The sequence below is a fragment of the Myotis yumanensis genome, unplaced genomic scaffold (genome assembly GCF_028538775.1).
Source record: "Myotis yumanensis isolate MYYU_CA2020_CCGP unplaced genomic scaffold, mMyoYum1.0.hap1 SCAF_3, whole genome shotgun sequence".
NCBI lineage: Eukaryota > Metazoa > Chordata > Mammalia > Chiroptera > Vespertilionidae > Myotis > Myotis yumanensis.
Genome location: NW_027223754.1, coordinates 120691934 through 120716634, shown reverse-complemented (window position 1 = coordinate 120716634; position 24701 = coordinate 120691934). Strand labels below are relative to the sequence as shown.

The 24701-nt window shown below is 45.5% G+C and overlaps 1 protein-coding gene across 1 annotated transcript in view; it reads right to left on the bottom strand.

The window, feature by feature from the left end:
* The window catches only part of NINJ2 (ninjurin 2), an 83149-nt gene that overhangs the window by 31322 nt on the left and 27126 nt on the right, over positions 1-24701 (bottom strand). The window lies entirely within an intron of this gene.

Here is a 24701-nt window from a genome sequence, read left to right as displayed (position 1 = left end):
GTATGCATGGTGATAGGTGATTACAGACTTAGTGTGGTGATCTCATTGTAAGGTATATAAATGTTGAATCACTATATTGTGCTCCTGAAGCAAATGGAATATTATATACCAACTATCTCTAAGAATAAAAGCATAATATGCAAATTGACCGAACGACTGAACAGCAGAACGACTGTCTGGATGACCTTCCTGATGACCACGCTATGCACATACTCGTGCCAGGCCAGCCAAGGCGGGTGCGATGTGATTGGTCAGGGGATCCCACCATCGCCCCATGATCACCCCGCAGAGGGAAGCCCAGACCAGCCAAGCAATCACACCTCACACCTGTCGCCCGCAGAGGGAGGCGACCAGTGGCAGGGGAGGAGGGGCAAACACCACACAGATGGCAAGCAGTGGTAGTGGCAGGGGCGGGGCCAGCTGCTGGCAGCCAGGGGAAGGAAAGCCCTGATAGGCCCTGATCACCGGCCAGGCCTAGGGACCCTACCCGAGGGGTCCTCTCCCATGCACGAATTTCATGCACCGGGCCTCTAGTACTTAAATAAAAACAATTTTTTAAAAAGGCAGAAATCACAAAGGAAAAGAATAATAGATATCAAAAATATTAAACTTCTATTGATTGAAGAACTTTTAAAATTAAAAGGCATGCCACAGGTATTACAAATTTATACCCTGAACAAAGTAGCACACTTAACATCTGTTAAATATATTTATGATCCTATTTTCTAAAATAAATCAAAATGCCTTTATATACACACTAGAGGCCCGGTGCACAAAAATTTGTGCACTGGGTCGGGGGGCGGGGAGAGGGGGTCCCTCAGCCCGGCCTGTGCCCTCTCGCAGTCTGGGACCGCTCGGGAGATAATGACCTGCTGGCTTAGGCCTGCTCCCGGGTGGCAGAGGGCAGGCCCAATCCCTAGGTGCAGCCCCTGGTCGGGCTCAGAGCAGGGTCGATGAGGGAGTTGGGGCGCCGCCCCCTGTCACACACAGAGCAGGGCAGATCAGGGGGTTGGGGCGCCGCCACTGTCACACTCAGGGCAGGGCTGATGGGGGGAGGGTTGGGGTGCCGCACCCTGTCACACACAGAGCCGCAGGGCAATCACGGGGTTGGGGAGCTCCCCCTGTCATGCACAGAGCAGGGCCGATCAGGGGGTTGAGGAGCTCCCCCCTGTCACAAACAGAGCAGGGCGGGTAGGGAGGTTGTGGCCCTGCCCCCTGTCACACACAGAGCCGCAGGGCCATCAGGGGGTTTGGTCACTGCCCCCTGTCACGCTGATCCCAGTGCCAGCTTCGCTGCTCCGCTGATCCTGGTGCTGGGAGGCATATTACCCTTTTACTATATAGGATAGAAGCCTGGTGCACGGTTGGGGGCTGGCTGGTTTGCCCTGAAGGGTGTCCTGGATCAGGGTGGGGGTCCCGCTTGGGTGCTTGGCCAGCCTGGGTGAGGGGATGATGGCTGTTTGCATCTGGTCATACCCCCTTCAGGGTGGGGGTCCCGCTTGGGTGCCTGGCCAGCCTGGGTGAGGGGATGATGGCTGTTTGCATCTGCTCACACCCCCTTTAGGGTGGGGGTCCCCACTGGGGTGCCTGGCCAGCCTGGATGAGGGGCTGAGGGCCGTTTTCAGGCTGGCGGGTGACTGAAGCTCCCAACCTGTCCTTTTTTCCTTTTTTTTTTTTTTATTCTGGGCCAGCTTTAGCTCTGAGGCTGGGCTCCAGCTATGAGACCTCCGCTGCTGAAAGCAGGTTTCTGGCCTTTGTTTGCCTTCTGTATTTGAAACAATGTTGTGGTCCTGCTGGCTGAAGCCCGGGGTTTTGTTTAGCTTCTATATTTGTTACAATGTTGCTTAGAGTGCAGCTGAGAGGCTGGCAAGGCAGGCAGGGAAGCTTGGCTTCCTCCGTCACTGAAGCAAGCAAGCCTCCCTGTTCGCATCAGCTGCCTGGCTGCCAGCCACCATCTTGGTTAGCAGTTAATTTGCATATCTCAGTGATTAGCCAATGGGAAGGGTAGCGGCTGTACGGCTAATTACCATGTTTCTCTTTTATTAGATAGGATGGGGGGGAAACAGCATGTTAAACACTAAAATGAAAATAGTTATAGGTTGTGAGCTTATGAGTACTGTATGGTTCTACCATCTGTGTGACCTTGGGCAAGTCAGTTAACCTCTCTGTGCCTTAATTTTCTCACATGTAAAATGAAAATAACAATAGTGCCTTCCTGATAGGGTTGTTGTGAGGACTAAATGAGTTAATGCATGTAAAGTAATTACAACAGTGCCTGGCACACAGTAAGCACTCAATAGTAATATTAATATTGCTATTATTATCATATAGTTGATTACAGATGGGCTTCCATTTAGAGGCCATTGTAGGGGTATTGATGGGCCTAATTTCAGTATTGTTGTGTCTTAAGGAATAGGGAGGACAGAGGAGAGGGAGAGACAGGGGAATGGCTGTTTGGTGGAGCAGTCAGAACATACATGTTTACCATCTTATATGGGTGTGGTTCATGGTGCTCCAAAGCAATTACAAAGAGCACCGATTTCAGATCACTATGACAACTATATTTTAAAAGTTTGAGAATTATCAAAATGTGACAGAGACACAAAGCAAGCAAATGCTATTGGAAAAATGGCATCTATAGACTTGCTCAACACAGGGTTGCCACAAACCTTCAATATGTAAAAAAGCACAGTATTTGCAAAGTGCAATAAAGTAAAACATAATAAAATGAGGTATACCTGTATAGTTGGGAGAGGATGGAAGCACCTGGCTGAAAATCTGCATTCTGAATAGTGCAGTATCCAGCCTTCCTCCCACTCTCATTCAGAAAAACTGTCAGGTTGGCTTATATCCTCCCCCAACACCTATCCCCATGTAGGAGTCTAGAATATTCTTATCAGAAAATATTTAATGGCCCAGAGAGAAACTTAAACACTGACACTTGGAAGTCACCTCAAAGGAAATGCTGCTTGACATCCCATCTCTATATCTCTACAGTGAAGTTCTCCAATGGACAAGCCATACCCAAGTACATAAAGCTTAAAATACACTTTAAAAAGTATTGTTTTTCTTTTTTTAAATAAGGTTTATACTAAAACTAGAGGCTGGTGCACAAAATTTGTGCATGAGAGGTGTCCCTCAGCCCAGCCTGCACCCTCTCCAATATGGAACATCTCTCTCACAATCCAGGACTGCTGGTTCCCAACTGCTCACCTGCCTTCCTGCCTGATCACCCCCTAACCACTCCCCTGCCAGCCTACTTAATGCCTAACTGCTCCCCTGTTGGCCCGATTGCCCCTAACTGTCCCCCCTCCCCCCGCCAGCCTGGTCCCTTCCAACTGTCCTCCCCTGCAGGCCTGGTTGCCCCCAGCTGCCCTCCCCTGCTGGCCTGGTCACCCCTATCTGCCCTCCCTTGCCAGCCTGGTTGCCTCTAACTGCCCTCCTTGCCGGCCTGGTCTCCCCTAACTGCCCTCCCCTGCAGGCCTGGTTGCCCCCAACTGTCCTCCCCTGCAGGCCTGGTCTCCCCTAACTGCCCTCCCCTGCTGGCCCGGTCACCCCTATCTGCCCTCCCTTGCCAGCCTGGTCGCCCCTAACTGCTCTCCCCTGCCAGCCTGGTATCCCCTAGCTGCCCTACCCTGCAGGCCTGGTTGCCCCCAACTGTCCTCCCCTGCAAGCCTGGTCATCCCCAATTGCCCTCTCCTGCAGGCCTGGTCGCCCCCAACTGCTCTCCTCTGCCAACCTGGTCACCCCTAACTGCCCTCCCTGCAGGCCTGATAGCCCCTAACTGCCCTCCCTTTCAGGCCTGGTCCCTCCCAACTGCCCTCCCCTGCTGGCCATCTTGTGGTGGCCATTTTGTGTGTTGGAGTGATGGTCAATTTGCATATTACTCGTTTATTAGATAGGATGGCTCAGAGTTCAAATGATTCAAAACAGTACAATGAAAGGTCTTCTATCCATCACTACTTAGTTCCCTTTTCATTCAACTGTTTAGTGCCTCACTAATGTAAACAGAAAGCCTACATAGAAGACAGAAGCAAAAATCTATAATAATAAAAATGTAATATGCTAATTGGACTGGACGTCCTTCTGGAGGACCTTTCGGACGAAGCCAGGGCTGGGAGGGAAGCCCGGGTCCTGGGTGCCGGAGGGAAGCTAGTACAGGCAGCCAGGGGAAGGAAGGCCTACTCTTGCACCAATTTCATGTATCAGTCCTCTAGTAAAGAAATAAGAAACACAGAGAAAAAGTATAAAGAGAAGAAAAGTTCAAAAAGGAAAGGGATAATAATATCCTGGAGACAGAAGAAAAGCCATTACATAAATGAAATAAGACTAGTATTCTATTAAAAAAGAAATATTCAGAAAATTGAGAACTTCTGAAAATCGAAAATATAAAATAAAAATATTTAAAATTCAATTTGAAAAGTTAGAAAAGAAGTTTGTGAAACCTCACAAAAAGTAAAACAAAGAGATAAAGAAATGGGAAATTAGGCACAGAAGATAAGAAGATTAAAGGGTGGGCACAGGGGATCCAACATGCTAATAACAGGAGCTCCAGATAAATTAAACAAAGAAAAGAGAAGGGGAGAAATAATTAAACAAATAATCAACACTTTTTTTCTACAGCAGGGCATAATTTCCCAGGTCAAAAGAATTCATCAAGTGTCTAGTAGAATGAATGAGAAAAGACCCATCCCAGAGCACATCATTGTGTACTTCCAGATACTGGAGGTTAGAGAGGAGAATCTAAATGCTTTCAGACATGAGATACAAAAGATAGAGAATTGAAATGGCCTTGGTATCACATAGCCACTCTGGAAGCTAGAATTACATACTTCAGCAAACAATTGATCAAGTGTAAAGACCCTTTCAGTAGCATAAGCAAAAATTTTACTTCCTTTGTTCACTTTTTAGGAAGTTACTGAAATATATGCACCACTAAAGCAAGGGAGTAAATGAAGGAAGAAGAAGACATGGAATCCACAGGACTGTGGGTAGAATTGCCTTGGCACTAAACAGTTCAGAGAGGAAAAGAAGAAAGGAGGGGACAGAGGAAGAATGAAACAATAAGGTAAGTGCAAGAAGAAAGCAGAGTCAGGAGACAAAGAGAGTCCTCCCAGGCTTCAACTCTTCTTGAGGCCCATTTTTTATCCTGTAACACCCCATATCCTTGTAATAAATTCTGCTTCTTACTCAACTAGTTCACATGCAACCAAAAGTTTCCTCCTGATATCATTGCTACTCAGGAGTTTGAACCAGCAGCATCACCTGGGAGCTTGTAGAAATGTAGAACCCCAGACTTACTTAACAGAATCTGCATTTAATTTAATTTATTTTTTAAAAATATATTTTTATTGATTTCAGAGAGGAAAGGAGAGGGATAGAAACATCAATGATAAGAGAGAATCATTGCAGAGGATGTGGAGAAAAGGGAACACTTGTGCACTGCTGGTGGGAATGCAGACTGGTGCAGCCACTATTGAAGATAGTATGGAGTTTCCTCAAAAAGTTAAAAATGGAACTCCCATTTGACCCAGTGATCCCACTTCTAGGAATATATCCCAAGAAACCAGAAACACCAATCAGAAAGGATATATGCATCCCTATGTTCATAGCAGCACAATTCACCATAGCTAAGATTTGGAAACAGCCTAAGTGCCCATCAGCAGATGAATGGATTAGAAAACTGTGGTACATCTACACAATGGAATACTATGCTGCTGTAAAAAGAAAAGGAATTCTTACCATTTGCAACAGCATGGATGGAACTGGAGAGCATTATGCTAAGTGAAATAAGCCAGTCAATGAAAGAAAAATACCACATGCTCTCACTCATTTATGGATAATAAAGACCATTATAAACTGATGAACAAAAATAGATACAGAGGCAGAGCAGCATCAAACAGACTGTCAAACTACAGCGGGAAGGCCGGGGAGGGTTGCGGGGTGGGGGTGGGGGTAGGAGATCAACTGAAGGACTTGTATGCATGCATATAAGCATAACCAATGGACACAAGACACTGGGGGGTAGGGGAGGCCGGGGGAATGTCAAGGGGGGAAAAAAAAGGAGACATATGTAATACTCTTTGTAATACTTTAAGCAATAAAACAAAATTTAAAAAAAACATCTCCCCCACTAAAAAATAAATAAAATAAAATAAAAAAAGAAGAGAGAATCATTGATTGGCTACCTCCTGCATGCCCCACAATGGGGGTCAGGCCCACAACCCGGGCATGTGCCCTCAAGGGGAATCAAACCATGACCTCCTGGTTCATAGGTTGATGCTCAATCACTAAGCCACACCACCTGGGCCAAAATTTGCATTTTTAATAAGATTCCCAGCCCTAGCCAGTTTGGTTCAGTGGATAGAGCATCAGCCTGTGGACTGAGGGGTCCAAGGTTCAATTCCAGTCAAGAGTACATGCCTGGGTTTCAGGCTTGATCCCCAGTAGGAGGCGTGCAGAGGCAGCCAATCAATGATTCTCTCTTATCATTGACGAGAGGCCGGTGCATGAAATTCATGCACGGGGGGGGGGGGGGGGGCGGGGGGGGGGTGGAGGGGAGGAGAGTGTTGGTCCCTCAGCCCAGCATGCACCCTCTTGCAGTCTGGGACCCCTTGCTCCTTACCACCTGCCTGCTCGCCTCTTACCACTCAGGTCACTGCTCCTTAGTGCTGCCGTGGAGGTGGGAGAGACTCCCACCACCACTGCTGCACTCGCCAGCCATGAGCCCGGCTTCTGGCTGAGCGGCGCTCCCCCTGTGGGAGCATATTGATCACCAGGGGCCAGCTACTGTGTTGAGTGTCTGTCCCTGGTGGTCAGTGTGCATCATAGCAACCGGTCGTTCAGTTGTTCCACCAGAATGGTCGCTTAGGCTTTTATTATATAGATGTTTCTATCTCTCTCTCTCCCTCTCCCTTCCTCTCTGATATCAATAAAAACATATATATAAAAAACAAGAGTCAATTAAAAAAAAGATTCCCAGGTGGTTTATATGCACATTAATGTCTGAGAAGCAGCCCTGGCCAGGTAGCTTAGTTGGTTAGAGCATCGTCTTGATACACTACGGTTGTGGGTTTGATCCCGTCAGGGCACATGCAAAAGCCAACCAATGAATACGTAAATAAGCAGAACTACAAATCAATGTTTCTCTCTCTTTCCCTCTCCCCTTCTCTCTCTCTAAAATCAATCAATAAATTTTTAAAAATCATTTAAAGAAAAAACTCTGAGAAACACTCTCTTAATGTATCTACCTTGCAAGGTTGGGTACCAGGCATATTAAAGATAATATATATGAAATACTTGATCACATAATAGGTACTCTGTTAGGTATTCTGCAGATGATGGTGATGATGATGATGATGATGATGATGATGATTAAGAAGAAGAAACTAGGACAACTTTGGAATGACAATCTCAGGATGGGTTCCTGGGACCATGGCAAATGGTAGCTCTGAACCAAACTACAAAAACAGGCACACAACAGAAAAAGTAGAAAGTACATTTATGCTAGGAAACAGGTTTCTACTCCAGGAACCTGTCAGGTTAGTCAGTCCGCGTGTTGACATGGGAAACCATTAAGAAAAGCCATCTCTCAGGTGTGGCAATTGGCTGTGAATGAGTGACAGATACTCAGCATCCGGGATGACGCTTGGCTGGGGGAATGTTGAGCTAATGCTACCCTTCTCAGCAGAGCAAGCATTCTGCCCCTGCACTTAGGAAGTAGGTCAGGAGAAAAGATCCTGAGTGAGCAGCTCCTAATTGCTTTTTCAGGCAGAAACCTGTGGCCCATAGGACTGGGGGCGAAAGGGAGATGGGAATGAGAGGAGGTTGGGGGGCCCGCTGTGGGGCAGGGGTAGGGAATCATGTCCCATTCTTGGCAGGAGCTAAGTTGCCTCTCACAGAGTTTTCCTGGCTCAAGTCCTTTGGCATTCAGCCACCTTCTTTGTGCTTGGGGATTCTGTTGTCTGTCCATTGCTGAGGACATTTGGATTGAAGCAGAGATTTTAAAGATTTTGCCGAAACCGGTTTGGCTCAGTGGATAGAGCGTCGGCCTGCGTACTGAAGGATCCCAGGTTCGATTCCGGTCAAGGGCATGTACCTGGGTTGCCGGCACATCCCCAGTAGGAGATGTGCAGGAGGCAGCTGATCGATGTTTCTCTCTCATCAATGTTTCTAACTCTCTATCTCTCTCCATTCCTTTCTGTAAAATATCAATAAAAAAAATATTTAAAAAAAAAAGATTTCAAAGGAAAAAGGAGATGTGCTTGCAGAAAGCCAGTATCCCATCTTAGCATCGCTGCGCTGTGGATAGAGGATGGTTACACCAGGTCTGTACCTCCCCAGGAGTTATTGGTCATTGCTTTATAATTGTCCCCCACTTGTATGGCACTGTCTCAATCATTGAGGGTCTTTACCGGAGAAGTGCCTTAGCCCTTCAAGAATTTACAGTCTTCCAGTTCTTTAAGACACCCATAAGAATCTTATTCTATTCAGAAATAACAAACCAATATTATCTAATGACTGTCCTATTAAAGCTGATTATAGTTACCAACTCAGTTGCCACCACTACAGCAATAAAAGCTTGAATAGCAGTAAATACTTAATAATGTGCTTACTATGTACCAGGCACTCCCTGAGTACTTTTCATATTTTAACTCATTTAATCCTCACAACCTTGTGAGGTTAAGTACCATTTCAACCCCCATTTTACAGATGGGAAAGCTGAGGCATAAAGAGATTAAATGAGGTCAGAAAGTTAATAAATGGCAGTCTGGCTCCACAGTCCCTGTTCTTTAACCATTGTACTTAAACCAAGGGCACAGATGCCCTTGGTGGACAAGGTGTCAGCAACAACTCTCTTGCCAATGAATCCAATTTTAGTCTTAAGCTCTCTGATTTTAGCCAAGTAACTCAGAGGCAATATGGTGAGGGGCAAGAGCAGCGGTGTTAGAGTTAAAAGATCTGAATTCTACTCCTGGCACTGCCATGTAAAAAGAAAGGATACAATGCTGATTGAATGTAGAGCACGTGCCAAGTGCTTAATCTCCCCAACTAACCTGTGTGGCCTTACACAAGTCACTGTCCCTCACTGGGTTTCAGTTTCCTTACATGTAAAGAGGACAGGTGGTTTCAATGATTCAATCCAGACAGCACTCACTGAAGAGTTACTATGTGCACAGTGTACACCAAGTGCTGAAGGGACAGGGAGACATTAAATACAGTTCTTACCTTTGAGAGGCTCACAGTCCAATTCTCTCTCATTTTGTAAATCCTTTGGAGTTGAGCAAGTCAATTATTATCCCTGTTTTTTAAAATGGGGGAAATAATGTTTGAATATGGAAAGGTCACTCAATTCAGTTGTAGCCAAATAGAGTGTGACCCCAAGTTGACTTCTAGCTTGGGGCTCTTTCTGCTCCCGACTGTCCTACCTCATCTTGACATCACTGTGATGAAAAGCTACAAAGTCTACTTTGAGTTCTTTTTTTAAAAAAGTATATTTTATTGATTTTTTACAGAGAGGAAGTGAGAGGGATAGAGAGTTAGAAACATTGATGAGAGAGAAACATCAGCTGCCTCCTGCACACCTCCGACCAGGGATGTGCTCGCAACCAAGGTACGTGCCCTTGACTGGAATCGAACCTGGGACCCTTCAGTCTGCAGGCCGATGCTCTATCCACTGAGCCAAACCAGCTAGGGCTACTTTGAGTTCTTAACTTCCCAGTCATTTTGTAACACCCTTCTGCCTTCCCCATCCCAACAAGCTCAAACACACACACACACACACACACACACACGCACACAGTCTATGCTGTCAAGTGCCTGGAAATCCCCTCTGATTTCCTTTTTTGCCGAAAGTCGAGTGCAGCACTGAGATGGCAAATGCACTGTCAGCGAAGCCACAGTTACCATATGCATCATGACTCATGACCCTATCCGCTGAGTCGGAACTGAAGCTTTTGCCCCACCAAGTAATTACTGGTGAACAGGAAGACCTCAGCTAGAGATAAGGTTACTCTGTGGCTGAGAGGAAGAGGTCAGTGAACACCACCTTCTCTTAGATACACCTTGTACCACCATGGGCTCTTCTACAGAAGTCAGCACAGTGCCCTACATACAGTAGGTGCTCAACACAGCTTTACTGGTGGTTTAGCTGCTCTGAACTTCTCTGCCAAACAGCTGCAGGATGGGGTTGCTAGGCAGGAACATAATATGTGTGTTTAGCACCTAAAGGAAATGACTTCAACTCCCTCTTGTTGAGCAGAGCTGAGCTAGGCGTACAAGAACCACAGCACTGAAAACCCATTCCTTAAAAAAACTGTTATAATCTCACTTCTGCAATCTATCCTAAGAAGTTCCTTTTCTGTACTCTAGGATAGGGGAAAAGGCACATCTACCCCATGCCTTTCTTGAAGTGGTGTTCAGAATACAGAGGATTTAAAAAATTATTTAGTCTAACCTCCTCCTAGTCACATCTTCCTAAGCTTCTGCATGTTGACATTCTTCCCAGGCTTTTGCCACATCTCTTCCTTGGCAATAATCTCCTCCCAGAGCTAGAGGAAAATGAGATAAAAACTTTGGTGCATTTCCAAGAATCAAGGCCACTATTGCTCATTGTAGGAGGTCATCCCCCAATATCTATTTGACCTTCTTGGGATTTTTGACTGGGTTCACGACTATCTAGCTAAAGTCAACCTTTCTCCATCTCTTTTGCAGAATGTCCACCTGAGATTCTGGTTAATGAGAAGTTAGCAGGAATGATTGCACCTTTAAAAGGAAGGCCCATGCCCTCCCTATCCCCTTTTGCCTTGATTGAAATGTGGACATTATGGTGAGCCTTCTTTAACCACATGAATAAATCAAATATCGTAAGAGCAGAGCAACAAGCTAGAAGGAACCTGGGTCCCTAGCACGGTGGAGCCACCATATTATCCCTGAACTGTTTGCACTCAGACTGTTACACACAGGAGAGAAAGAAACTTCCATCTTGTCTAAGCCTTTATTATTTGGGGTTTTGCTATAGCAGCAAAACCTGTATCCTAAATAACACAACCCTTTGGGGTATCAGGGCAGTCCCAAACTCCCCTTCTCTGAGATTTCCCCAATTCTACTCACCCAGGAGGTAGCCCAGAGAGATTATATTTAAGAGATTATTATAGTGGTTTATGAATGCCGAGTGGACTATAGGTAGGTATTCCATCCAAGCAGGGCCAGTCACTCAGATTCTTTCTTTCATGAATTTGCAAAAGAGATTCACTGTTGCTATCCAATTAATTGCATCAACCAAGATGCACAGGAAGAAGCAAAAATGAGAGGCCAGATGCCCCCAGGGAGACAGAGTAAAAGCAGCTGCCTGGATTGGTGTGGGCTCCTACTTTCTGGTTCCAGGCCTTGGTACGGCCTTCATAATCACTCTGCACATCACTCCTGGAGGAGACCCTGATACCATATAGGACCCTTTTGGCCTTAGATGCTTTAGGTTCATTTCTGTTACCTGAAATCAAAAGTGTACAAGTCTCTCCCTAATCGGTTTGGCTCAGTGGATAGAGCATTGGCCTGCAGACGGAAGGGTCCCAGGTTCGATTCTGGTCAAGGGCATGTACCTTGGTTGTGGGCACATCCCCAGTGGGGGGGGGGGGGGCGCGGGGTGCAGGAGGCAGCTGATCGATGTTTCTCTCTCATCGATGTTTCTAACTCTCTATCCCTCTCCATTCCTCTCTGTAAAAAAAAATCAATAAAATATATATATTTTAAAAAAGTGTACAAGTCTTTACTGATCTTTGTAAAGATCTGGCTATCCTTGCAAGCCATGCCGCTGCAGCCCAGCCACTGGCACATTAGGTCCTTCCATCATTGCAACCATAAAAGACTTGGCGTTGAACTAAATGAACAGATAGGCTGATTGCCTGATTGATTGGCTAGCAGATCAATCACGGATTTTGCAAGGAGTGCTAAGCAGGCCTCATGGAATCACAGATTCCAAATCTGTGATAAAAGGGGCAAAAGGCATCAGGCAAAGTGTGTCCGTGGAGGCTTAGCGATGTGCCTAAAGCCACACAGGTCACTGGCAGAGCCTGGGCTGGGACCCTAGCCCTGGACCCCAGCCTCATTCTTCTTCCCCTGCCATCCCTGGCTGGCCTGATTTTGGGAGGTGCTCTGGCACACCAGGAATAGCTCCCACAAACTGATGAGCAACCCCCCTGTGACAGCTGTGTTACATCTGTCGTTTCTGTGGCTTCTCAGAAAAATGTAAAATGACTTTTTTCTCTAATTCTAAATCTCACCATGTATTTTTTAAAAATATATTTTTATTGATTTCAGAAAGGAAGAGAAATAGATAGATAGATAGATAGATAGATACATCAATGATGAGAAAGAATCATTGATTGACAACCTCCTGCATGTCCCCTACTGGAGACCAACCCTGCAACCTAGGCATGTGTCCTTGACTGGAATCAAACCTGGGACCCTTCAGTCTGCAGGTCAATGCTCTATCCACTGAACCAAACCAGCTAGGGCCTCACTATATATTTTAAAGACTAAATGGCTTATCTTCCCTGGAAGGAGAAATGAATGTACCTCCACTGTGTCAGGCACTTACCAGCTATCATTTCATTTAAATCCTCCAAGAACTCATTTTCTAGGAGAGGAAGGTGAAGTTGAGAAAGAATAAGCACACAGTACAGGTAACACTACTTGCCCAGGAATACAGTAACACAACTCACCCAAGACCCACAGCCAGTAGGAATGATACTAGGAAAGGAATTGGTTGGTCTGGCTTGAGTCTCCCAAAGATCAGGCTTTCCAATTCTTTTTGCCTTTATTTTCCAGATTTCTCCATGGGTACCTGCTCACCAGGGCTTGATTTGGGTCAGTCAGTGCTGGGCTGGTGGGGAAGTGGCAGTGTGCCTCATGGTTCCCGTGGGAAGCTCAGCAGATGGCACTCTTCTCCCAGCTGTGCCCTCTCATTTTCTCCTCTAGTGGCCTGTCCTCCCTCCCTCTCTACCTCCACTGTTTCCCACTTGCCTAGGCCATGCTTCCCTCCTCCATCTACAGGCATTCTTTAGTGCCTGGGCCCTAACATGATTCCAGCCTCTCTCTTATCCCCATCAAAGGACATCTTGGTTACTCCCCCTGTGTGCCACCTTCTTCAAAGAAGTAATGTAGTTAGCTCATTTTTCCCCCAGAGAAGGAAACAAAGGCCCCACATCTCAGGGCTCAGCCTGCCTGCCTTTTGAGCTGTGTTTGCACCCAGAGCTGAGTATCTCTCCAGCTCAGGTTCCCAGAGGCCTGAGGGCAGGACTATGCCTTCACATGCCGGGTAGCATGCATTATCAGTGCCCTATGAAAAACAAACAGCTGTCACGCAAAGACAGGGAAGCTGCCTGGGGTGAGGAGGCTGTGGTCCTAAGCGTGGTGAAAGACGTACGTAAGCCTGAGGTCTTGACCTCTTCCATTTAGCTCACAAGCTCATAACTCTGACATTAAACACAGAGGCCAAGCAGGGATTCCAGGATATTTTTGCACTTCCATGGTCTCTCTGATTTTTTGGGGGGAGTAGCAATATAGATATAGAAATACAGAGATAAAATTTCTATTATAGACATAATTTCTATATTAGAGATAATTATAATGGCGAGAGGGCTTGATCTGAGGCGGATACTTGTCTGGATCCTTGGGTGGTGGCAGCACAGTTTTCAGGAATGAGTTGCCAGAAAATCATCTGTGTAGGTGCTCTCTTTGTTACAGCGAAAAATGTGATTGCTCTGGTCCCAGGGATGACAATAACATTGTCACAGGATTCATCAGGAAACTCACCCCCACCAAATAGGAAGGAGGCCAAGATGCCAAGATCAGGGCCTTCTTGACTGTGAAATGAATCTATCTACCAATTTATAAATTAGAAGCTAGATTTCTGGATGGTGTAAGGGAACTGCATAGTGTTTTCCTTCCTATCCCTTTAAAATTTGTCCGAAAGGGAATATACCCTTCCATACGGCAGCTCTTTTTTTAAAACTAACTTTATGGATTTTTAGAGAAAGGAAAGGGAGAGGGAGAGAGAGAAACATCGATCTGCTGCCTCCCACAGGGTGCCACCCAACCAACTGAGCCACACCAGCCAGGGCTGGCAGCCTCTTATATGACCTAATTCTGGAGAAAAGAATCCCTGGTTATGCTGACAAAGGATTAAAAATCCCTGGGTGCTCATCTTCCAAAATAAATGCTATAAGCTGCTGGCATTTACAATGCTAAAAAAGAGTGTGTTGCCCCTGCTGTTGTCCTGAGTCCTCTAACCTAAGCCAGGTTGTGCAGAAGCCTGGAACATGCTAAGAGGACGGCAGAAGAAAGACAATGGGGAGGGACATGTGGCAGCCAAAGCCTACTGTCCCTGCAAAGGCTTCCCTGGCTTCTCCCTGGCAGTTAAAACCCCAGTCCTGTGCTGAGAAGCCCTCTAACCCTGCTTCCTACTCCTTCCCCGCCCCCGCCCCCGCCCCCGCCCCCGCCCCCAGCCTTGCTTCTGCCTCCCAGACCTGTCTTCACAATAGCTGATGAGGTAAGTGTCCTGGCCAAAACACAGTTCGCCTCCCCCTTTTTCCTGGGCTTGTTATTAAGGGGTGTCTGTAAAGCTCTCGAGCTCCTTGGATAAAAGGACCAGCCTGGCCCCTGTGCTTTTTCTCAGGGTCCCCTGAGCTCCCAAGGAGGTCACTGCAGGTGGAGGCTCACATAGCCAAGTGCAGTGGCTCTGGCCACAGCCCTCAGCCAGGCTCCCAGGTGCCCTTGACCCTCGGCCTCCAGGCCCCATGGTGTCTGCGCATTTTCTCTTTGCTCTTTCCCCAGGATGTGTTGATTTCCTCACCTCGGCTCTCTTTATTTAGCCCCAGAGGTTGGGTAACTATAGTGGGGCAGTGGGCCAGGGCCCTCTTCCTAGCAAAGGGCTCTCTAAAGTCACCCTCAAGCCTGAGCCTGCACCTGGCTGGTCATTCTCTGGGTATTGCTGTTCAAAGTCTCGTGCCCAGAGACCTCTGTCCACACCCAGCTCCCACATGGAGGCTGTGCTGTGCTCTGGCCAGGAGTGCAGGCTCTGGGGTCACCCACCCTGAGCACCTACTAGCTGGTGACTTTGACCTTCACCCCATGTAAATGAGGTTCAGAATAGTTCCTCTGTTACAGAGATGTTGTGAGGATTAAACAAGATAATTTGTTTGACGTTCCTGGCCTTTGGTAAGTGCAATTGGAGTGGTTGTCTTTTCTAAGAAATGTTGTCGACAGCCCTATAGTCTCCCGATGGATTCAGATCAGCAAGTCTTCCTTGGAGAGCCAAAACAAACAGCCCTTCCTGCCTCACCCAGTGCCTTTCCTGCCTCCGACTTGTTGTACTTTCTGATGGGCCCAGGGCACAGAATATAAAGTTCCAGAAGAGGTACCCAGAGTTCAACTGATTTACTCTCCAGACAGGAACATGAGTGTGAAGTTTCAGCTTTACCATCTTAAGCATCACCTCATTTTCCTTTGCCCAGTTTCAGGGTGGTGATAGTGTAACATGGTCACTATTTTCAGTCTTTTCCTTCCTAGAGAAAAGAATCACACTCTGCCACTTTCTAGAAGTGAGCCTGAGTCACGGCAGGCATGACCTTAATCAGACCTGTGGTGTGTGGGAGAGATTGCAGCTCGAGCCTCGTGCTCCCACTGCAGACTTTCATTGCTGCCCTTCCATAGTGGGAGGCCCTGGGCTTCATGAAGGAAACCCTCTCAAGAGGGTTCTCTGATCCTGCCTCGCTCCAGGCAGAAGCTGTGGGGTGGGAAAAGGAAGGGGAAGGGGCCATACATAGGGAGCTTTTTCCTCTTTCCCAAGGCCTTGACTGGCCAAAGATCCCTACATCCCTTTCCACTCTCTCTCTCCCACACAAAAATGATCAGAAGAAAGAACAAAGCAGGCTGGAAATGGCCCCGTATCCTTTCCCTCACCATCTCCTCTGCTTTCTCTGCTCTTGCTTGTGGGAAGGAAGAGAATGAGCACTATAGTGTCCCTTTGCAAAACACCAGCAATCTCTTAGTTCAAAAACTCCATAACCAAGTCTTCATATTATTTGCATATAATGTGTATATTATCGAGAGGTTCCTTCAAATGCTCACACTGAGTTCTCTCACAGTGAAGTAATCATCCTGAAAAGGGCATGCGTTTGCACCTGGCTTCTAGGTCCCTGTGGCTTCTATTTAGGACACAGTACATCCATTCTCAGCTTTATCATTCTGGTTGAGTAACTTAGGTTACCTATTTATCTGGTCTGCAAAATGGGAATAATAATCCCTATCTTATACATGGAGTTGTCATGAGGTTTTAAAAATGAGATAGGAGCCCTGGCCAGGTGGATCCATTGGTTGGAGCATCGTCCTGTACATGAAAAGATTTCAGGTTCAATTCCCAGCCAGGGTGTGTGGGGGAGACAACCAATTGATGTTTCTCTCTCACTTGATGTTTCTTTTTCTCTGTCTCTCTCTCTCCTTACCTCTCTCTGTAAAATCAATAAAAACATATCCTTGGGTGAGGATAAAAAAATAATTAAAAAGGAGGTGGTAGATGTAAAACCATTTTATAAACTGTAAAGAAGAGGTAAAATTTTCAGATATTATTAATTTTATTAAAATTATTGAGTGGCCTGGCTGGTAGCTCAGTTGGTTAGAGAGTCATCCCGAAATGCCAAAGTTGAGGGTTCCATTCCCGGTCAGGACACATACAAAAAGCCAATGAATGCATAAATAAGTGGAACAATAAGTCAATGTTTCACACACACTTCCTCTCTCTCTCTCTCTTGCCCTCTCTTAAATCAGCAAATAAATATTTTTTAAAATTATTCAGTGAGTAATAGTACTCTGGTAGTTGGAAACGAATAAAGCATTTTCCAAAGGTAACTAGAGGAGAATCTGATTTATTGATTTAATGTCAAATGTCATAAAAGACCCTTCTGTGCCCTTCTGCAGTTTTCTCAGGTGCTGATAATGTTAACCCTGTTCTGTCAATAAAACTACCCCAACCTGTAGGAACAATGCCAAGGTCCAGCCCTGGCTGCAGTGTGGTTAATAATCCTGTGGGACGCAGTGGGGGGTGGGAGTAGAGGTGGGGGAAGGGCTGGGAAGGTGGTGCTATTTTAGAACTCTGGAACATTAGTGCAAGAAGGAGTTTAGGGATCAATGCCCATCTCTCCATTTTACAGATGAGGAAACTGAGGTTCAGAGAGGTGTGTTACTTGCTCAAGACTCCCAGCAGGCTTTAGTTAGCAGCTTAGGTTGACCCAATGAAGGTCAGTCTACAGCACTGTGGCTGGAGGGCCTGCTCAGTCACAATGCCAGAGTCCTGGGCTCTGGGGAGACAGCAGTGTTGGATCAGGAGATGAATTGCCTCTTACCCCAGACGTCCAGTCTCAGTCTGAAGAGATAAAGAGGTTCTCAGCCTCTCTGGGGAGGAAAAGGCAAACACACTTGGTTAACAAGAGCCCTTGAGAAAATGATGAGAGTGTTGAAGAACAGTGCACACACCTTTCTGTGGGTCTTGCCTTGAACCCACTGCCTGGACTCAGGTGGTTTTAAAAGGCTGAGCTGCTAAAGCCTTGCATGGTCTCTTAGGGCTTTATGAGAGCCCTGCTCAGGTGCAGAAACACTGGAGTCATGTCTTCCAGGCAGAGCCATGTGGGCTCATAGACAGAAGAGTCTCAGAAATATCAGACTGGTTTCTGACAAGGTAGCAAAAACACATCCCAGTACCTTCAAAGTTCATGAGCCTCATGGGGAATTGGGTAGGGATTGGGAGAGGGGAAACACCAATTACTTTGGAGGGAAGCTGTAGCCAGAATAAATGGTCCAGGAGGGAGGAAATTTGTTCTAAAGACCACCAGATTTAATTCAGCAAGTATTTATTAGTAGTGTATGGTATGCCCAGCCCCAAGCTGGGCACTTGGGGTGGGGGTGGGGGGGTCACAGAATGCTTTCAAAAAGCTTGGTGGGATATAAGACTCTTACACATGAGTCAGAAGAGTTAAAAAGCAACCCTGGTCGGTTTGGCTCAGTGGATAGAGCGTTGGCCCACAGAGTCAGCCTGTGGACTGAAGGGTCCTGGGTTCGATTCCCATCAAGGATATGTACCTCGGTTGCAGGGGCGCGTGCAGGACCCAACCAATCAATGTGTCTTTATCATATTGATGTTCCTCTCTCTCTGTCTCTCCCCCTCCCTTCCACTCTCTCTAAAAATCAATGGAAAAATATCTTCGGGTGAGGACAACAACAACAAAGAGTTAAAAAGCAGAAGCTGTGTTTAAGGCCAAAGAGAAAATGAGAAAAAACAGATTCATATAGTCCTGAAGAGCTTCATGAAGAAGGGGAAGCTTTACATTAGCCTATACTCTTTCATTAATCGGTGAACTGGGGAAGGAGCATTTTAGGATGGAGAACAGCCTGAGCAGAGGTAGATGAGCACAGGAACTCACCATTTCCAACCCCCCTGTATAGGGGTTATGAGCTAGAATATTAAAAAGTAGGTGTCTCTGCCCTCAAGGATTAAGTATTGTCCATGGAATCCACCTGGGTCCCTAGAAGATGTGGCAAAGACACTTTCCGTCTCCTGGTAGAGAGAGGGTTACACATTACTGTTAAACTGGGACTAGTTTTAGGATGATTCCTGAGTAAAGGGGTAACAAAACAATTTAGTCCTAAAGAAGATGCGAGAATCTGAGCCCAGTCAGCCTTGCATAACATAGTCCTGTGAAGCACAGTGGTCACCATCTCAGGGTCTCAATTTAGACTTGGCTTTGAATCCTATCTTTGAGGCCTTTAGTAACTCTGTGCCATTGTCATTCACTTCTTTAAGCTTCAGTCTCCTCAGCGTATATAATAAAACCCTAATATGCAAATTGACTGAACAGCGGAATGACCGGTTGCTATGATGCACACTGACCACCAGGGGGCAGACGCTCAACGCAGGAGCCAGAGGCCGGACTCACGTCTGGCAAGTGCAGTGGCGGTGGTGGGAGCCTCTCCTGCCTCTGCTGTAGGCAGATGGTAAGGAGCAAGGGATCTTGGACTGAGAGAGCCCTGGACTGGGAGAGGGATGTCTGACTGCTGATTTAGGCCAGCAGGTGGACATCCCCTGAGGGGTCCTGGACTGTGAGAGGGCACAGGCCCGGGCTAAGGGTCTCACTCTCCCCCACCCCACCAGTGCACAATTTTTGTGCACCGGGCCACTAGTCTGTAAATGAAAAGGATAATGATACTTAACTCACAGGGTTGATGTAAGGACTAAATGAGGTTGGGATAAGCCCATGGCTGGCACACAGAGCCCATGACAGCCATTGTTATAGTTTGTGTTCCAGTTTATGGCCAAGATCTGGTATTGCAGCTGACCCTCTTGTCTGATTGTTTCCTAGCTCTGGAAAACTCTCAAGAGTCATTTCTTCCCTTAGGTGACCTTTGGAGACTTCTCAGTGAGGGAAGAGAGGGGGAGGTGTGGTTGTGGGTGTGGGAGATGAGGCTGTTCCAGGGCCAATGGGAGACTGGATGCCCTAAGAGCATTTATAGCTGCCTGGGCATCCTGCAAAAAGGCCAGGAGATGATTAGGAGAAATAGGTTCTGGAATGGGCTCTATCCTACCTTACTAGGAACTTCATTTTCCTAGACCAAAGTTTCCTCATCTATAAAGTGAAGACATTAAATTAGACCAGTGATTCCCACTTTGTGGGAGTGGGAGAGGGTCCTCAGTTACAGCATGGGGGCCTTGCATCCTGATGCACAACCAACACTGCCTACACCCAAACAAATAATTCATCTCACAGGTAGGTGCTGAGCTAGTTTTCAAACACACACAGATGCTGCTGTGATTTTTAAAATATTAAAGGATTATTTAATGCATAGTAGCTTTTTATCAGCATGCAATTTTTCCTTCACAGATACTGAAAGTATAATTACAATTCCTTGGAGGAATCCAGAGGTGTTTTTGAAGTGTTGTAAGCTTGAAAAGTTTGGTAACTACTGAATCACATAAACGACATACTCAACCTTTCCTGGACCCTGGCTCCTCATTCCAGACTGACAAACAAGCACCTCTTCCCTTCTAACCTTAGTCCCGTTGAACAAGTAGCAGCTGCTAGAATAAGTTCTCCTGTAGCAGTGAAGACAAAATGGAAGGAAGAGGGACAGGTAAGAAAGAGTAGTGTTACTTAAGGAGAGGAGGACAACTTTTATAAGAAAATCTTGGAAATTCTCAGGGTTTGGAGGTCTTTTCTAAAGAGTGACCCGTCACTTCCCTGTATTTGTCATTGTTTCCCACTGTACACATGTTTCCAACACATGGGAAGTGGGAGGAGCTGGAATGTCCTCCAAATTCCCCTGACACCCTATTCCCACCTTTATCCTCTAGAAAAAAATCTTTGTTTTGTTTAACTTTTGAGGAGATCTGATAGAATTCAATGAAGAATCTGATAGCCCAGCTGGTATGGCTCAGTGGTTGAGCGTGGACCATGCAGCAAGAAGTCACCAGTTCAATTCCTGGTCAGGGCACATGCCCGGGTTGCGGGCTTGATCCCCAGTAGGGGGTGTGCAGGAAGCAGCCAATCCATGTTGATGTTTCTCTCTCATGGAGGTTTCATCTCTCTCTCTCTCTCCTTCTCCCTTCCTCTCTCTCACTAAAATCAATAAAAAAATATATTTAAAAAAAGAATCTGATAAAGATTATGAACCCTGTTCCAGAAGAAATGCAGCCACACCTACACAAACATATATAATTTTACACACAATTTCATTGGTTTGTCCACCCCTGAATTTGCCACGGACTTCCTTGGGGATTGATGGACCCCAGGTTAAGAAATCCTGCTTTTGTGTTGGTTGCTTTCAACAAGTTTAAATTTATCTTCTCTTGGTTTTCCATAGATGTAAGCTCTAAAATTCCCATATGACTTTTAATGGGACCTCTAGTGTCCCCTTATCCAACTGCTATTATAGGCTTCTTAGATTTTGGGACACTGAATGGGAAAAGGCTGCCTGCTCTAAGAGGGAGCAACACAAAGGTGGACTGCTTCAAGGCTAGGTTCTTTGGGTAGCTGGTGTGAGGTGAAAGGAACCAAGAGAGAGGCTTAGGAACAGAGTCCACTGGAGAGTGAAGAGTCCCTCCTGACAGTGCTATTTTTGTAAGTTTCCATCCTAAGAACTGTGGGCCTGCAGACCTGTAGTCCTTGAAATGGAAAGCTGCTCTCATCTCTGGGAAGGATCTCCCAGCTCCACCCATCCTCCCACCTACCCACTGGGGCAGCTCTCCTTTTACCTTCAGATCCTGTGTGAGGACACCTTTTCCTAGAGCTCATCTTCTCGCTGAGGCAGCCCGCTCAGCCTGCTCAATGCTGTGAGGCCCTGAATGATTGAACCCAAATCAGGGAGGTTTTTCCCATGCACACAAGGCATAGTTCTGAATCTAAAAGCTCAGTGGTTATTTACCAATTTGAGTCCAAGCTCAGTTGTCCCAAGAGCATCTATCCTTACACTTAGTTTGCACCCAATATGTGCCCTGAGATGAATGAGAGTGCAGTAGGTCTGGAGGGGCTCAGGGGAAAACCAACAGCTCCGCAGTGACAGTCCAGGCTGCCAGGCTTGGCTAGAGAGGCCACAGTTTGTATCAGGCAAGGGAGGTAAATTCCCCAAATACCAGGATGTTGGGCAATATTTCAAAGAATGAAATTCATTGCTATTACAGCCCTTCCTCTACCCCCGTCCTGAACTCTATGTTTCATCCTTTTCTTCTACAACAGTGGTTCTCAACCTTCTGGCCCTTTAAATACAGTTTCTCATGTTGTGACTCAACCATAAAATTATTTTCGTTGCTACTTCATAACTGTAATGTTGCTACTGTTATGAATCATAATGTAAATATCTGATATGCAGGATGGTCTTAGGCGACCCCTGTGAAAGGGTTGTTCGATTGCCAAAGGGGTTGTGACTCATAGGTTGAGAACTGCTGCTCTGCAATGTACTATGCAAATGATTCATTGTTCTCTATCATTTTACCTTGCTGGGCTCAATTCTAGACTGGCTTTCTAAGACCCTGAAATTATAGTTGTCTAGATATTTTTACAGGTTGTATAAGAGTATGAGCAGTTCAAAGGAGGATTGAAGGGGAGGCCATACATATTCAAATTCTTCCATCTAATTATTCTTTTCTTTATTTTTTATTTTTTGGTGATTTTAATGCCATTATTTTTATTTATTTACTTAAATTAAATTTATTAGGGTTACATTGGCTACTAACTTATTGTCTGATTTTTAAAATTGCCTTATCCAAGAAATATTTTTGGAACTCTAATTAGGTTAGGATACTAGGATTTGGGGGACTTGGGGGAGCATAAATATGTACTAGGATATAGAAAAATATATGAATAAATACTATTTGAATTCTGCTTTCAATAACTTGCTGTATAGTGGAGGAAATAAGATGTATAAGTAAAACACAATAAAATATCATATACTGGTAGTTTCACTTATATGTGGACTCTAAAGAACAAAATAAACAAACAAAATTGAAGCAGATTGCCCTAGCCAGTTGCTCAGTGGTTAGAGCATCGGCCTGTGGACTGAAGGGTCCCAGGTTTGATTCCAGTCAAGGGCACATACCTTGGTTGCAGGTTCCCCAGCCCTGGTTGGGCTGCATTCAGGAGGTAACCAATCAATGTGTCTCTCTCATATTGATGTTTCTCTCTGTCTCTCCCTCTCCCTCCCACTCTCTCTAAAAATCAATGGAAAAATATCCTTGGGTGAGGATTAACAAAACAAAATTGAAGCAGATTCATAGACAAAAAGAACAGATCGATAGTTGCCAGAGGGAAGTTGGGGGGCTGGGTGAAAAGGTGAAAAGATTAAGAAGTACATATTGATAGTTACAAAATAGTCACAGGGATGTAAAATACAGCATATGGAATATAGTCAAAATATTCTAATAACTATGTATGGTGCCAGGTGGGTACTGAAAATATTGGGGGTCACTTTGTAAAGTATATGATTATCTAAATACTATGCTGTATACCTGAATAATACAAAATAATATTGAATATGAACTCTAATTAAAAAATAAAATTGAAAAAAGAAAAGTAAAAAAACCCCAATATATATATATGGATATATATATGTATATACAATACATGGACATATATATACAATATATGTATACACACACACACAATCACTAATTTGACAAATATCGAGAGAAATTCTGAGGGAAGCTGGAAGCTGGTACATTTGGAGACAGGATGAGTTTGTCCTCAAGACAGAGCATTTGCAGTTCTAGGCAATGTTTGGGACTCCCTGGTCCTGGTAAGCATTAACCTGAAGTCACTAATATTTCTGGGCCTGTGCTTTTTTGTTGTTGTTGTTAATCCTCACCCGAGGATATTTTTCTATTGATTTTTAGGGAGAGTGAAAGAGGGAGAGAAAGACAGAGAGAAACATTGATATGAGAGAAACACATTGATTGGCTGTCTCCCGCATGAGCCCGGATCAGGATCCGGACTGGGGAAGAGCCTGCAACCAAGGTACATGCCCTTGACTGGAATTGAACCCAGGACCCTTTGGTCTGCAGGCCAACGCTCTGTCCACTGAGCCAAACCGGCTAAGGCAAAGGCCTGTTCTTAATGTCCATGGTGTGAAGAGGCCTTCCTAATGATCAGCTACATGCCTCCATGGTAACGGAGGGAGAACTGGGTTAGCAAGAAGGCAGTGAGAGTAAGAGGTATACACAGCAGTATTTGGGCCCTGGACTCCTGGTCTCCTTTCCCAATTCTGTCACCCCAGAACTAAGAAAAACCTTGGACAATCCCTTCTCCTTTCTGCTGCAGGGCCTGTTAACTATGGCATCCCTGAATATTGATTGAGTACTTACACCTATGTCTGCCTCTTACCTGCAAGGCAAGGATGTACTAAATGCTGCAGGGGTTGTGGGGAAGGATGAGACAGGTGCCTGCCTTCAAAGAGTTTCATTCTACTGAAACAGAAAAGGTGAAACTCAGGAAAAATATGACACATGATTAAGATATGAACAATGGGGTCAGACTGTCTGACTCAAATACTGACATTGGGCAATATTGAACCTATCTGCATCTTGGTTGCTTTATCTGTATAGTAGGATTAATAACAACCTTACCTTATAGGAATACTACTATTAAGGCATCAGATAGCTTAGGTAAGTTTTTAGTACAGTACTGGCACATAGCAAGGACTCCAAATTGTTTACTTACCATCATCATCATCATCATTATTTAGTTAAATATTAACATCAGACCTGAAAAGGAACATATGACAATAGGGATTTTTTTCAGGCCATCCCCTTAGAGCAGTGGTTCTCAACCTTGGCTGCACATTAGAATCACCTGGGAATCTTTTTAAAATCCTGATTTCTGGGCCTCATCCTCTGGAAATTCTGTTTCTTTGTTACTAATGTTGTGGCCCCACCCCATAACAAAGAAACAGAATTCTAATGTGCAGCCAAGGTTGAGAACCACTGCCTAAGAGTTTAAGCTTCTTGATAGATGATCTGTCCCCAGTGCCCCCACCCCTGTGACTTGTAACCAAACAGATACTTGAATATTTTTGGGAACTATAATTAAGCACATTTCTTATTTCCAAATAAATGGAATAAGTAATTAGGAAACTTAGGACAGTGAGGCTGGTGGTGTGAGCTG